The sequence below is a fragment of the Schistocerca nitens genome, chromosome 4 (genome assembly GCF_023898315.1).
Source record: "Schistocerca nitens isolate TAMUIC-IGC-003100 chromosome 4, iqSchNite1.1, whole genome shotgun sequence".
In the NCBI taxonomy this organism is placed as follows: Eukaryota; Metazoa; Arthropoda; class Insecta; order Orthoptera; family Acrididae; genus Schistocerca; species Schistocerca nitens.
The window spans coordinates 444,324,892-444,338,275 of record NC_064617.1 but is presented as its reverse complement, the minus strand read 5'-3'; positions in this window follow the sequence as shown (position 1 = coordinate 444,338,275).

The following is a 13,384-nucleotide window of genomic DNA, read 5'->3' as shown; positions in this document are numbered from 1 at the left end:
AGGAAATGCAATCCGAAAACAAAGGAAGTAGGTTACAGTACGCTTGTTCGCCCACTGCTTGAATACTGCTCAGCAGTGTGGGATCCGTACCAGATAGGGTTGATAGAAGAGATAGAGAGAAGATCCAACGGAGAGCAGCGCGCTTCGTTACAGGATCATTTAGTAATCGCGAAAGCGTTACGGAGATGATAGATAAACTCCAGTGGAAGACTCTGCAGGAGAGGCGCTCAGTAGCTCGGTACGGGCTTTTGTTAAAGTTTCGAGAACATACCTTCACTGAAGAGACAAGCAGTATATTGCTCCCTCCTACGTATATCTAGCGAAGAGACCATGAGGATAAAATCAGAGAGACTAGAGCCCACACAGAGGCATACCGACAGTCCTTCTTTCCACGAACAATACGAGACTGGAATAGAAGGGAGAACCGATAGAGGTACTCAGGGTACCCTCCGCCATACACCGTCAGGTGGCTTGCGGAGTATGGATGTAGATGTAGATGTAGAGGACATGCTACTAGGAGTTAGAGGTACCGGCATGTACAGCAGTCTGGACCACCATATCTGATGGTCTGGCTGCTTGGTGGTATAACACGCAATGTGTGGTTTTCTTGAGCAATAAAAAGGGAGGAAATGATGTTTATGTGGATCTCTATTACAATTTTCTGTACAGGTTACGAAACTCTCTGAACCGAGTTAGAGCAAAACCTCCTTTGAAGTGTCTAGTAGGGAGCGTCGGGAGCTCCTGAAAATTGTTGGCAGGTGATACTGCTATCTACAAGAAAGTAGCATCGCCAGAAGACAGCATCGATTTGCAGAATGTCCTACAGAGGATTGAGGAATGGTGCAGGCTCTGGCAGTTGACGCTAAACGTAAATAAAGGTAACATATTGCTCATACACAGGAATGAACTTCCTCTGCTCTGCAACTACAATATTCATGACAAACGTCTGGAAACAGTACGTACCGTAAAGCATCTAGAAGCAACCATCAACAAGGAGCATTGACGGAATAGTAGGAAAGCAAATACCACGCTAAGATTCATAGGGAGGATCTTAAGAAAACGTAACTCATCTACGAAGGAAATGGCGTATCAGGCGCTTGTTCGACCGATTATTCTGTATTGTTTATAAACCTGGGACTTTTACTACATAGGATCCATATAATAAGGCTTAAAAACGTGAATGTAATTTTGTATCTTAAGGGAGTAATAGCTGACGTCTACTTTCGCCATGTAATCGAGCTCTATGTCTTAAGAGTTGTGCTTGATTTTTCTAGAGAAGATTTTTTGTTCTTCCGGGGGCGTCATAATTTTCGACCAAGGATTGCACTCTAAGATCCAGCAACATAAAATCGTTGCTGCTGAGCAGGAATTGCATCTTATGTCCTCAATTATTTTCTAGATGTATTCCAATCTCTGATTTCCTCTACAGTTTTTACTTTCGACAATCCCCTCCAGTGCCACGGAAGTTATGTGCTGATGTCTTTACATATGTGCTGTCATCATGTCCCTTCTCCTTGTTAGTGTTGTCCATGTATTGCTCTCCTCACGATTCTCTGGAGAACCTACCCATTCGTTACCTTATCAGTCCACCTAATTTTCTACTTTCCACATCTTCGCCCTTCTTCTTTCGTGGTTTTCCTAACCTCCATGTTTCACTACCACACAATCCTGCCCTCCGAATGTATATCTCCTGAAATTTCTTCTTCAAAGTATGGCCTATTTTCGATACTAATAGATATCCCTTGACCAGGAGTGCCCTTTTTGCCTGTGCTGGTCCTTTTTTTATGTCCGTCTTGCTCCGACCGTCATTGGTTGTTTTGCTGCATAGGTAGCAGAACTGGTTAACTTCATCTACTTCGTAATCACCAATCCTGATGAAAAGTTTCTCACTGTTCTCGTTTCTGGTATGGCTCATTAGTCTTTGTTCGATTGACTCTCAGTCCATATTCTGTGCTCATTGGGCTCTTCATTCCATTCAGCAGAGTCATGGTGGCAGCCCGTGACCGCGGTGCGACCACATCCTGCTGTCTAAGCTTGCCTGTCATGCCGGAGACGCCGGAGCTGTCCTCCGGGCAGAACATGCATGCCTCTCGTCCTACGTCAACGCCTGCAGCTACGACGCCGGAAAATTACGAGGGAACACCGAGCCGAGCCAGATAACAAAGCGCACTCAGGATACTGTCTGAACTGTATGAAATAGTAAAGATCTAATAAAGAGTTGTAGCTTCACCAGAACCCACCTCTGCTGCTGTCCACAGCCCCTTTTCCGGCAGAGAATTCAGCCCAAACCAGTCAACCAATACTCTCTTTTACAAAGGGGTGTGGTCGTATGTCTGTAAATGGTCTATTAGTTTAAGAAGTGCCTGATCACTTATGAGTTTATTTTCTATTATGAATTTTGTAATGTTGTAGTTTCTTGAATACGCACAGGTGTTTTTGTTGTTGTTCATTCTAATGATATTCATGTCTATGACATGGCGATAGCTTTAGGTTGCTGTTGGTGTAAGTGTTCTGCGAAAGGTAAATGATTTGTCCCATATTTCTATGGTCATTCATGCTCTGTGGCGCCAAATGCTGTCCCGATCTTACCTATATATCTACCATCTCATGTATTATCACTTCAGTTGGTATATTCCTGATCTGTATCGCAAATCAGGAATTTACCATGAACAGTAAGTTTAATACACAACAAACAATAATAACTGACCAGAATGAAAAATGAACTCATCAAAGCACAAAAAAGGCAGATATGTATTGGGCAGAGTTATGGACATAAAAGAAAGGTGCTAGCTTTTCGGTTTATCTGGCAGCTTCAAAGATATTTAAATGAAAACATCTTGATATATTCTCGCTTCTTTTACTTGTTGGTATTAATATTCATGCCATTTAATATAAATATCGTGTCACATAAAGTGACATGACACTTGACCTCGTGTCATATAACATGAGACATGCCATTGTGCCATCCAGAATGGCATTTGTCATGACGTGAAGTATAACGCATTGTGTCATTAAAGTTTAGGATGCTTACATCTCCATTATGAGATATTTTCTATTATAGCTGCACCCTCAGTATTGGATACATCCTATAGTTGATGCACCCCGCTCTTTAGAAGCACATAAATTTGTGTCTGGCTGTTCTTACAACCCTTACTATATTTCTGTAGCAACTCACACGTTAATTATACCACCCACTCAAACGACACCCAATGTCTAACTGTTACCTTTACCAATCTTGCTCGCTGGTGTAGTTAACCACACCGGAAAAACACTACTTACACTGGATAGAGCGCCTTTCGAATAACTTAGTACTACGTGACTCCCGGGCTCTGACACTAGTCTTGGTGTTAATAATTCAACTTAAGCAGGTAGTAACCTGCCGAGCACAACGAGGGAAAACCGCAGTATTTAATACCTTAATTAGTAATCAATCGTCCACCGAATGCGAGTGCAATGTGCTAACCAAATGGCTCTGAGCACTATGGGACTTAACATCTGAGGTCATCAGTCCCCTAGAACTTAGAACACACACATCCATACCCGAGGCAGGATTCGAACCTGCGACCGTAGCAGTCTCGCGGTTCGGGACTGAAGCGCCTAGAACCGCACGGCCACCGCGGCCGGCATGTGCTAACCGCCGGGCCACCTCAATCGGTCATTTATGTACGGTCACAGCCACAGCGTAGCCTCTCCACAATAACGGTCACCCAATGTCCCGCTTACAGATATCTTACAAATTTCACCCACACCCAAGCGATACTGATTTCCATCTTCAAACATGGTGAAAATAGGTTAAATCACTCACTGTTCTCCAAACTACTCCGTAGCGAGATGGCTAGACAATCACAGAGTACGGGGAAATTTCTTACCCAACGCTCAGGCAACTTAGAGTAGATTAATACCCCAATCCACGACGTCGCTTAGTGAAAAGTAACACACAACCTCAACTGCGGCGCCTGTGGTCGAGGAGTACCACACACTGAACCACAGTGACTTTAGCCCGCAGTTACACGCTGTCTGGATAGGGCAAAAGGTTTATACAGAACATCAATTCTCGTAGCTGTAACATCATTAGTAACTCCACTGTTCACAATAAGACTACGCCACCTTGTAGCAGGAAGGTACCGGCACAAATAACAAACAACTTAATTAACACATAAATAAGCAACTGCGCAATGCAAAAACCTCCTCAGCATGACATGCAAAAATTTTTATATGTCCATCTTTGTGGCTGGAGGTTTGGGGGACTACCACCATTCAGTACTGTAAGAAAATGAAACAAAAATGAAACACCTGCAGCCGTCCTTGTCATTTGTTGTGTAGCTACCAGTTTCGGCCCTTCAGTGCATCATCTTCAGGACCTAGTTGATGCTAAAGGGGTTTTTACGATCCACGTATGCACCCTAACTGTCAACTCAAGTTAATGGTTGGAGAGGCGGCATAACAGTTACAGGTAGTCAGCATAAACCAGTTACGTTGCCCACTGATGCCTTGCATATATACATTCTGCACACCAATGTGAATAATCGTTTTGTTGCCACTCCTCCAGCGATTTTAAAAATTGCGAAGGAATGTTATCCCTCCAGTCTTATTCGATCTTAAACCTTCCAAAGCTCGTTTACATTCCTATTCTAATGCTGGATCCTCTATCTCTTCTATATCGACACCTGTTTCGTCTTCTGTCATGTCATGAGACAAGTCTTCTCACTAATAGTTGCCTTCAATCGACTCTTTTCACCTATTCACTCCTTCCTCTCCATTTAACACTGGAATTCCTATTGCAATCTTAATGTTACCACCCTTGCTTCTAATTTCACTGACAATCATTCCTTTTTCGATTTATTCAGATTTTTTGTGCTACAGTTTCACTTTAGCTTCCCTGCACTTCCTATTTATTTCATTCCAAAGTGGCATTTGTTACTGTACTCCTGAGTTTCTCTGAAAATTTTTGTACTTCCCTCTTTCATTGATCGACTGAACGATTTATTCTGTTATACTTGGTTTCCTCACAGTTAGGGGAGAGTGGGTCACTCTGAACCACGGGGCACAATGAATCAGGTAGCATAATTTCAGTATAAGGTGATAAATTATTTTTTCCTCTGTGCATATGTTGTCAGTACTGCTCTATCGACTGCTATTTGTTTTCTGTAGGATCTAGTTCCCGCCATTAGTGTTGTACTGGTGATATGTTAGTTTCGTGACAGTGAAGTCATTTTTGGAGACGTAGATAGATTGAACTTTGTTCAATCCTATGTCACCAAATTTTAGAGAAAGTAGGTCATTGTAACAATATCAATACTGTATTTTAATGATATAGATCTTCAAATATTAACAATGTTCATACATAACCTCACATGAGCTTTGTTTGAAATATGTACTGTTAAGGCATACTGAACCAAGTTTTACCGGGGCACAATGAGCCATGGTTCGTTGTGGAATATTATAATTGTCCAATACAAGCACTCTGTACTTTGTTTCCTTGGCATGGGTAAATATATATGTGTAGGTATTTAAGTCTTTGAAATTACAGACGTCCAGCAGTCCTGTTTTATATTATCACGTTTGAAGGTGGTTCATTTGTACTGCAGGAAGACGGACAGAGGTAAAACTGACAAAGATGTTAGGCAAGAAGCTGTACAGGTTGTTCTTAATTAGGGTATGGCAGTTCGCCAAGCAGTTAAATCTCATTCAATACCTTACCCTACTCGTCGACGATATGTTCAAAACATTAAATGTGGTTCCAGTGAAAGATTGACACCAAACTATGAAAATCGAAGGGTATTTTCTGTGGAGCAGGAGAAAGAATTAGTGGAGTATTTGTTGCATTCTTCTAAGATATGCTTTGGTGTTGGCACTAAAACATGCAGGCGCTTAGCAAGTGACCTGGCTGTGAAAAATGGTCTGAAATATCCGAAGAACTGGACGGAGGGAATGGCTGGTGTAGACTGGTTCAATGGGTTCATGAAACGAAATCCCAGTTTAAGTATCTGAACTCCAGAGGGCTGCAGCTTATCCCCAGCAACATCCTTTAATCGGTATACTATTTCGAATTTCTTCAAAAACTTGAAAGACCTTTACCAGAGATACCCTACTTTCGCTGATGGTACAAGGGTTTTCAATCTGGATGAAGCAAGTACCTCAACTGTACCAGATAGGCTTCCAAAGGTAGTGGGGTAAGTAAACCGATTTCTCAAGCCACTAGTGGAGAATGTGGTGTCTTAGTGACCACCTGTTGCATAATCAGTGCAGGTGGTACTTTCCCCTGCCCCAGCAATTATATTTCCTCGCGTACATTTTAAACAACATATGATAAGTAATGCACCAACAGGCATCCTTTGGTTAGCAATAAAGAATGGCTGGCTGAGTAGCGAACTTTTTGTGGATGTCGTGAAACATTTCATCCACAAACTCAGTAGTAGCAAAGACAATCCTGCGCTTCTAATTTTAGGCAATCATGAAACCCATCTGTCAATTGAGGTAATAGTTGTAGCAAAAGCGAATTGGGTGGTTATGCTAACTCAGGTTCAAGTCCATGGATGTTCGATAATTCCAAAATAAGTTACATGACTGTGCGCCTACAGATTATATGATTCACACATGGAATATATGTAAATATTATGTTTAAAGTACATTTACACTTACTTTGTATGCTAAATAGGCTCTTTCAATGAATGTGTATAAAGTGATTCATTGTACCCCACATGTGGGGCACAATGAACCATTTACCAAATTTTCTTCAAAGGTGTGCAGCTAAAAAACAATTAATGACAATGCTGTCATATAAAGCCATTTGATACTTGAATGATTAAACAGTAACATCTGTAAATCACAACTCTGTAATAACATTATTGCATGAGTAACACAAAGGAATATTTCTTACGGTTCAATGTGCCCCACTCTCCCCTACCTTCGTTGTACCTATGTTTTTCTTTCCAGATTCTATGACTGTCCTTTTTAGAGATGTCCATTCATCTTCAGTTGAACTGCCTACTGAACTATTTCCTGCCGCGGTATTTACAACTTCATAGAATTTCAAGCGTATGTTTTCATTCCTTAGTGCTTATGCATCCCACTTTCTTTGTGCATTGAATCTTCCTGACCAGTCTCTTAAGCTTCAACCTACTCTTCATCACTACAATCTTCTGGTCTAAGTGTATATCTCCTCCTGTGTACCTCTTACAGTCCGGTATCTAATAAATCTTACTTTACTTTAAAATCCAGTGATTGATTCCCGCATTGCTTTCCTCACGCTCATTTTGGCTACTTTTCGAATCTGTTTGTTACAAGGCTTTCGCTTCAGTTAAATCCGAGATGAAACCTCGACAACTCTGCTTTCGTATTTAGTAATTGAACCTGAATCTTACTATGGAGCATTATAAGAAATGTACGGCTTACTAATACGTACATCACAATGATCTATGGAGGTAACATCGGAGGAAACTAATACAGACCCGTCTGTATAAAGCCCAATTTTTCCATTTTACTTCAATTTACATTTATTGCCATACTTTGAACGATTTTTAAAATTCTTGTGATGTTCGGAAAGCAGTACATAAGAGAACTTCTTGACTGGTGAATGAATAGCAAAGTAATCGAGCTAACGTGGTCACGGAACATACTCTAATGTGTAGCAATTTCGTTCACATCCTACGGACTAAAGCGAAATCATCCGTATTTCGGAGCTCCCTGCTACAGTCAACACAGTGGAGCGGAAACTTTTTTTAAGGTGGAAGCTGCACCAACTGCCGGCTTAATCAACTGTGACTCGCCGTTAACTTTCGGTCGTTTCCGCTACGAAAGTCAAAGTTCATATCGCGTGTCTCTCTCGAAACGGCCAGAAATCCGAACAGATGTAATGTACATTCTGTCTCTGATGCAACGTTGTAATGCTTACTTACTTGATTTCGTGCATATAATCACAATTGTTCGTGGAATAAGAGTAATTCCACACCAGGACCCTTTGATCTTCAGCAATAAAATCTTTGATAAAATTATTAATTTCTTAGCATAGATACAACCAAACACTTATCTAAATCACATATGCACAAGCATCTTCAGAAAGAAATTATGACGTATGTATGATGTATTCGACATCGTTTAGGATCTCCTCACCGTGAATCACTGGAAAACGTGCATCTGAACCAGTCTAATATTAAACGTAACTGTTAAGATACATCAGTACGTACTATCAAGAAACACTGTAGTTGTCGCTACTGTTAGGTCATCAAGAAACAATTTCCAGATATCGGTTCACGCGAGAAGTATAAGCTACAGAGGGATTACTAAAACCGGTGAAGATGGGAAATGTGTGCTATTCATACTATGAATACTGGGTGTGGCATTTAGATGTCGGTAGCTACCAATAAACGTAATGGTTCCACTATCACTCCTCTGATGATCTAGTTTGTTTTCTTTCGTGGGCCGTAAGTCATATGCCCGGTGTGATGTGGCCCAGCAAGAATTCCTGTCTTGTGCCAAGCTCTTCATCTCAGAGTAGCACTTGCAAACTACATCCTCGTTATTTCTTGGATGTATTCCAATCTTTGCTTTCGAATACAGTTTTTATCCTCTAAGTGCCCTCTAGTACTTCGTAGGTATTCAGTGATATCTTAACATGCACCGTGTTATCGTCTCCTGTTTCATGTCAGTGTTTTCCACACGTTCATTTCTTGCCAATATTTACACTCCACCTAATTTTCAACATCTTTCCACAGCACCCCAAGTCAACGATTCGATCCTCATCTCTTCTTGATTTCTCACGATGCGTAGTTCACTAGCGTACATTGCTTTGTCCAAAAACATAAATACTCGGGTAGATATCCTCAAACTAAGGCATATGTTTGAAAGGCAGGGAAGCATTGTCCATCACGTTTTGTTTTGCTCCCAAGGTTGAAGAATTCCTCATTTTCGTTTAATTATGGGTCACCAATTTTGATGTTAATTTTAGCGTTGGTCTCATTTCTGCTACTTCTCATTACTATCGTCTTTCTTCGGTTTACTGTCAATCCATAATCTGTGTGCGATAGACTGTTTATTCCATTCAATAGTTCCCGTAATTCTTCTAATCTTCCACTGAGGAAAGCAGTGTGATCAGCGAATCTTATCATTGATATCCTTTAACCCTGAATTTTAATTTCACTCAATAACTTTCCATTTACATGCGTCAGTGCTTCTTAGGAGAACATATCTGATAAAAGTAGCGAACGAATGCGTCTCTCTCTTCCACAGTTTTTAATCCGAGCACTTCATGGCTGATCTTCTATACTGACTGTTTCGTCTCTGTTCTTTTAGAGTTTCTGTACCATCCGCCTTACCTACAGCTTATTCATATTTTTCTCAGAATTTCGTACATTTTGTACCATTTGACATTGGTGATGACCTTTGCAGGCGAACAATTTTGGTGAAGGCGTCTATGTTTTTGTTAACTCTTGCTTCCATTTTCAGTCGAAACTTCACAACTGACTCTCTAGTGCCCTCACCTTTCCTAAACCCGGACATGTGGTCATCTAATCGACCATCATTTGTCTTTTAAATACTTCTGAATATCATTCTTTTCAGCAAGTCAGCTGCATGAGATGTTAAACTGAGTTCTCAAGTTTACCTGTCTAGGTATCTTAGGGATTGTGCTAATGTGTATATCATCCGTCCAATGGATCCTCAATAGCAACTGATTGAACGTTTAGTTGCCACTTCCACCAGTGGTTTTAGAAATGCCCAAGGGATGTTATCAATCTCTTCTACCTTATTTGCTCTTAAGTCTTCCGAAGCTATGTTAAACTGTGACTCTATTAATGTAAACCCTATGCCTTCCACCATGATCAGAGATTCCTAAATCAAATATTATTGTAAGGCCTACCAGGAGGAGATAGAGGCTCATACCACAACTTAGACTGACGAAGAATAGGCTGAAGATTAAGAGAAATGGCTGGGAGAGCTATCATGGAGGAAGTAGGATACTGAGAGCACTCACGAATGTGTTGCATCTGAAGTTGGCTAGAGATGTGGGTACTACTATAAGGATCACCACAGTGGGTCGCTCATTTGAAGGGGAGTGGTCGTCTCTAAAAAGAGCAACTACAGTTGTTGTGTATACAAACATAGATACAAGGACGGAGAGTGCGAAGAAACCGTACGTAACAGTAGAAAAATTTCAGTTTATCGACGAAAACAGAAAGTACAACTACGTTCAGGGAAAGACAGCAGTACAAAGATAAAAATCATTGTGGAATGAAATAAATAGAAAAATAGTAAAATGAGAAAAAATAGAAAAAAAGTGATCATCGGAAGGAGTAACACAGTGCATAGAAAAGACAAAACAACCTTTGGTCTAACAAAAGGCAAGGGTGGTAACAGTAAGAGTGCAATGGGAATTCCACTGTTAAACGCAGAAGAGAGAGCGATAGGCTCAAAGACGCCTATATGATGGGAGGACTGTCTGAAAGAAGTAGAAATTGGAGTGACATGGAATCAACAGGGTATCTAGTATCAGAGTCAGAATTTAAAAGAGCTATGGAAGATAAGAGAGAAGGAACAGGTTACATCACATCGGAATTCCTCAAATCACTGAGGGGAGCGGCAACTGAACGACTGTTTAAGCAGAAGGCGTACCACCAGATTTTCGTAAAAACATCAACTACCCATTTCTGGAGATAACAATAGCAGAAAGTACGAGGTCTTCCGTAATATCAACTCCGTAGCTCATGTACGAAAGGTGCCGACAAGAATAAAAGTATGAAAAAGCTAATGTCGTGTCTGTTAGATGACGATCATTTTACCTATATGAAAGGTAAAAGCACCAGAGGGACAGTCCCGACATTGCTCACGGTAAAGAACTGAAGAAAAATCAAGATACTATCATAGGATTGTCTACCTGGAAAAAGCGCTCGACGATGTAAAATGGTGCAAGACGTTCGTAATTTTGAATAAAATAGGAGTATGCTGTAGGGAACGAATATCCAATATATACGAAAAATACAATATGTAGAAGAACCAAAAGGGGACACAGCAGTGGAAATAAAGTATGGGCACCAAATTTGAACAATTGTTACTGAGAATTTCTAACCCTTTCCTACAATGTGGAACAGTGTGCAGACCGCTCACAGCCCACCCAAGGCTGCTAACCTGCTGCTGTTCTCATAGCAAGGATTGGTTACGAGGGATGCGTTGAATGGACTTTGTTCACCACCCATGGCCAATGGGAGTGCGAGAGAGGATAGTGTAGTGCCCTGGATTGGACGTAACACGGTCAGTTCATTCCCTTTGTCTTGGAACATGACGAGCTATCATGTTCCTTTACTGCTCTTCTGTTCCATGCTTGAGACTATGGTTGGCCACCTTCCCAAAGAGTTGGTTGCTTCCCTAGGTACATCAAATTTACGCCCGGTTCAAATGGTTCAAATGGCTCTGAGCACTATGGGACTTAACATCTATGGTCATCAGTCCCCTAGAACTTAGAACTACTTAAACCTAACTAACCTAAGGACATCACACAACACCCAGTCATCACGAGGCAGAGAAAATCCCTGTCTCCGCCGGGAATCGAACCCGGGAACCCGGGCGCGGGAAGCGAGAACGCTACCGCACGACCACGAGCTGAAATTTACGCCCGTTTTCATGAATAGATCTGACAGTTTCTATTTGGAATTTGTTGTTGTATAATTTCAGTTGACAATTGTGATCCGGAGGCACACAACAAAACCCTCTCTTGACATCCTGTACAGTTTGGTGTCACATACATTGGACACGCTGTCACCATTTGATCCAGAATAGTGATCTTTCTCCAGTTAGTTGCCCCATTATCCCGTGGTAGCATAGCCAGGTGCCACGCACAGCTCTTGTTGTGGCCAGTGGCCATCTTTGTCTTGTGTTAGCCGGTGTGGAAAAAGTGTGGATTCTGTCCGCACTGCGCAGTGCATCTCACTAATATACACCTGTACGAGTGCGCCTTATAGTGTGCATAGGCCACCTCCGGCCTGTGCCGTCTTCCTGCTAGGCACAGCAATGTCACCGCTGCTGGCTGGGCGCTGCCCATTAGGCGTTGCTGCTTCTATCACCTGTTCCTGAAATCCCCATGGCAATCCAGACAATGACGCCAGAGTTATCGCTACTTCTCCATGCTGTTGCCTACCCAAGGATGATGCTGTCCGTGCCCTCGCAACGCACAAGCATCATTGTTGGCTTCACATTGTGCTTCTTATTTGAGTATAGTCAGGCCACTGTGTTTTTGCTTTCTGCTAACAAAGGTACATAGCTGCTAGCAGCTGGATGCAGCTTAAAATTTTCTCCCTGTGGGGCCTAATTTCCTTGTTTCACTTTGATTCATTATTGTTAACTGTCAGGGCTCCTTTTGTCTCGAAAGACATGCTCTCAGATGAAAAATGCCCATGAGAGCTGTAGCATAGTTGTTGTTGGGACCCTGCAACAACTTTCTAAACTCATAGACAAAAATGTAGAATTGGAAGATCAGAATACATCTATGTATAAGTGCATAAAAGTTCACTGTACGCTGTTAAATAAATACGAATGGGCTAGTAACCTAGGTGACAGTAAGGTGTTGTGGAAGTGGTGGTTGTAAGCTGGTTGGTATGTACAAGACTATATTTCTAACATTCAACGTATGTCTTTGAAGGAATAAGTGAGTCTCTACTTCACACAAAACAAGCTTTTCCAGTGTGACAGACTCCACACCAATGTCATACATGTGAAAATGTCCTAAGAGTGAAACTTGCCTGTAATAAAATTTATATGTTTGATACATTATGGAACTAAATCTGTCTGTATATGGTGGTTGAAATCGTTCCTTCATTTAGATCAGTGGAATATGAATATGAAGTATATTATAAACATCGGAAACTGCGTTAGACTGCAGATGCACTCAGTACAAAGGTTTGAGTACTGCAAGCAGATAAAGTACTAATAACAGGATTGATGGCGAGGGAGAAGACCGTGCATACCAACACTCTGCCATAATGACTGATTTTGTGTCACAATACAGCACATTGCACTTCAGAATCCCCTCTAGGAAACCAATTAGTAATACCAAATATACTCAAGATTCGAATCATTGCTTATTACCATGATAGTATAGAAGATAGCCATAGTGGAAAATGAGTTACAGAATGGCCACATTGCTAACTGCTATTGGCGGTGCGGCGGTGCGGTTCTCTCCGTCCCTTTACGACTAACCTGCACCTACCTGTGAACATTGTCTCAGCAGATCATCAGTAGGAAAGCCGAGTGAAACCTACTGTACTTCGACGCGAACCAGGCTGCAATTTAAGTCACTAATCTACGTTTCAGGAGAAAGTGTTCACACAAATGAAAGGTTGAAAATTTTGTCCTCAATTAATAAATTCTGAAACTTAAGTGAACAAGTATCACTACC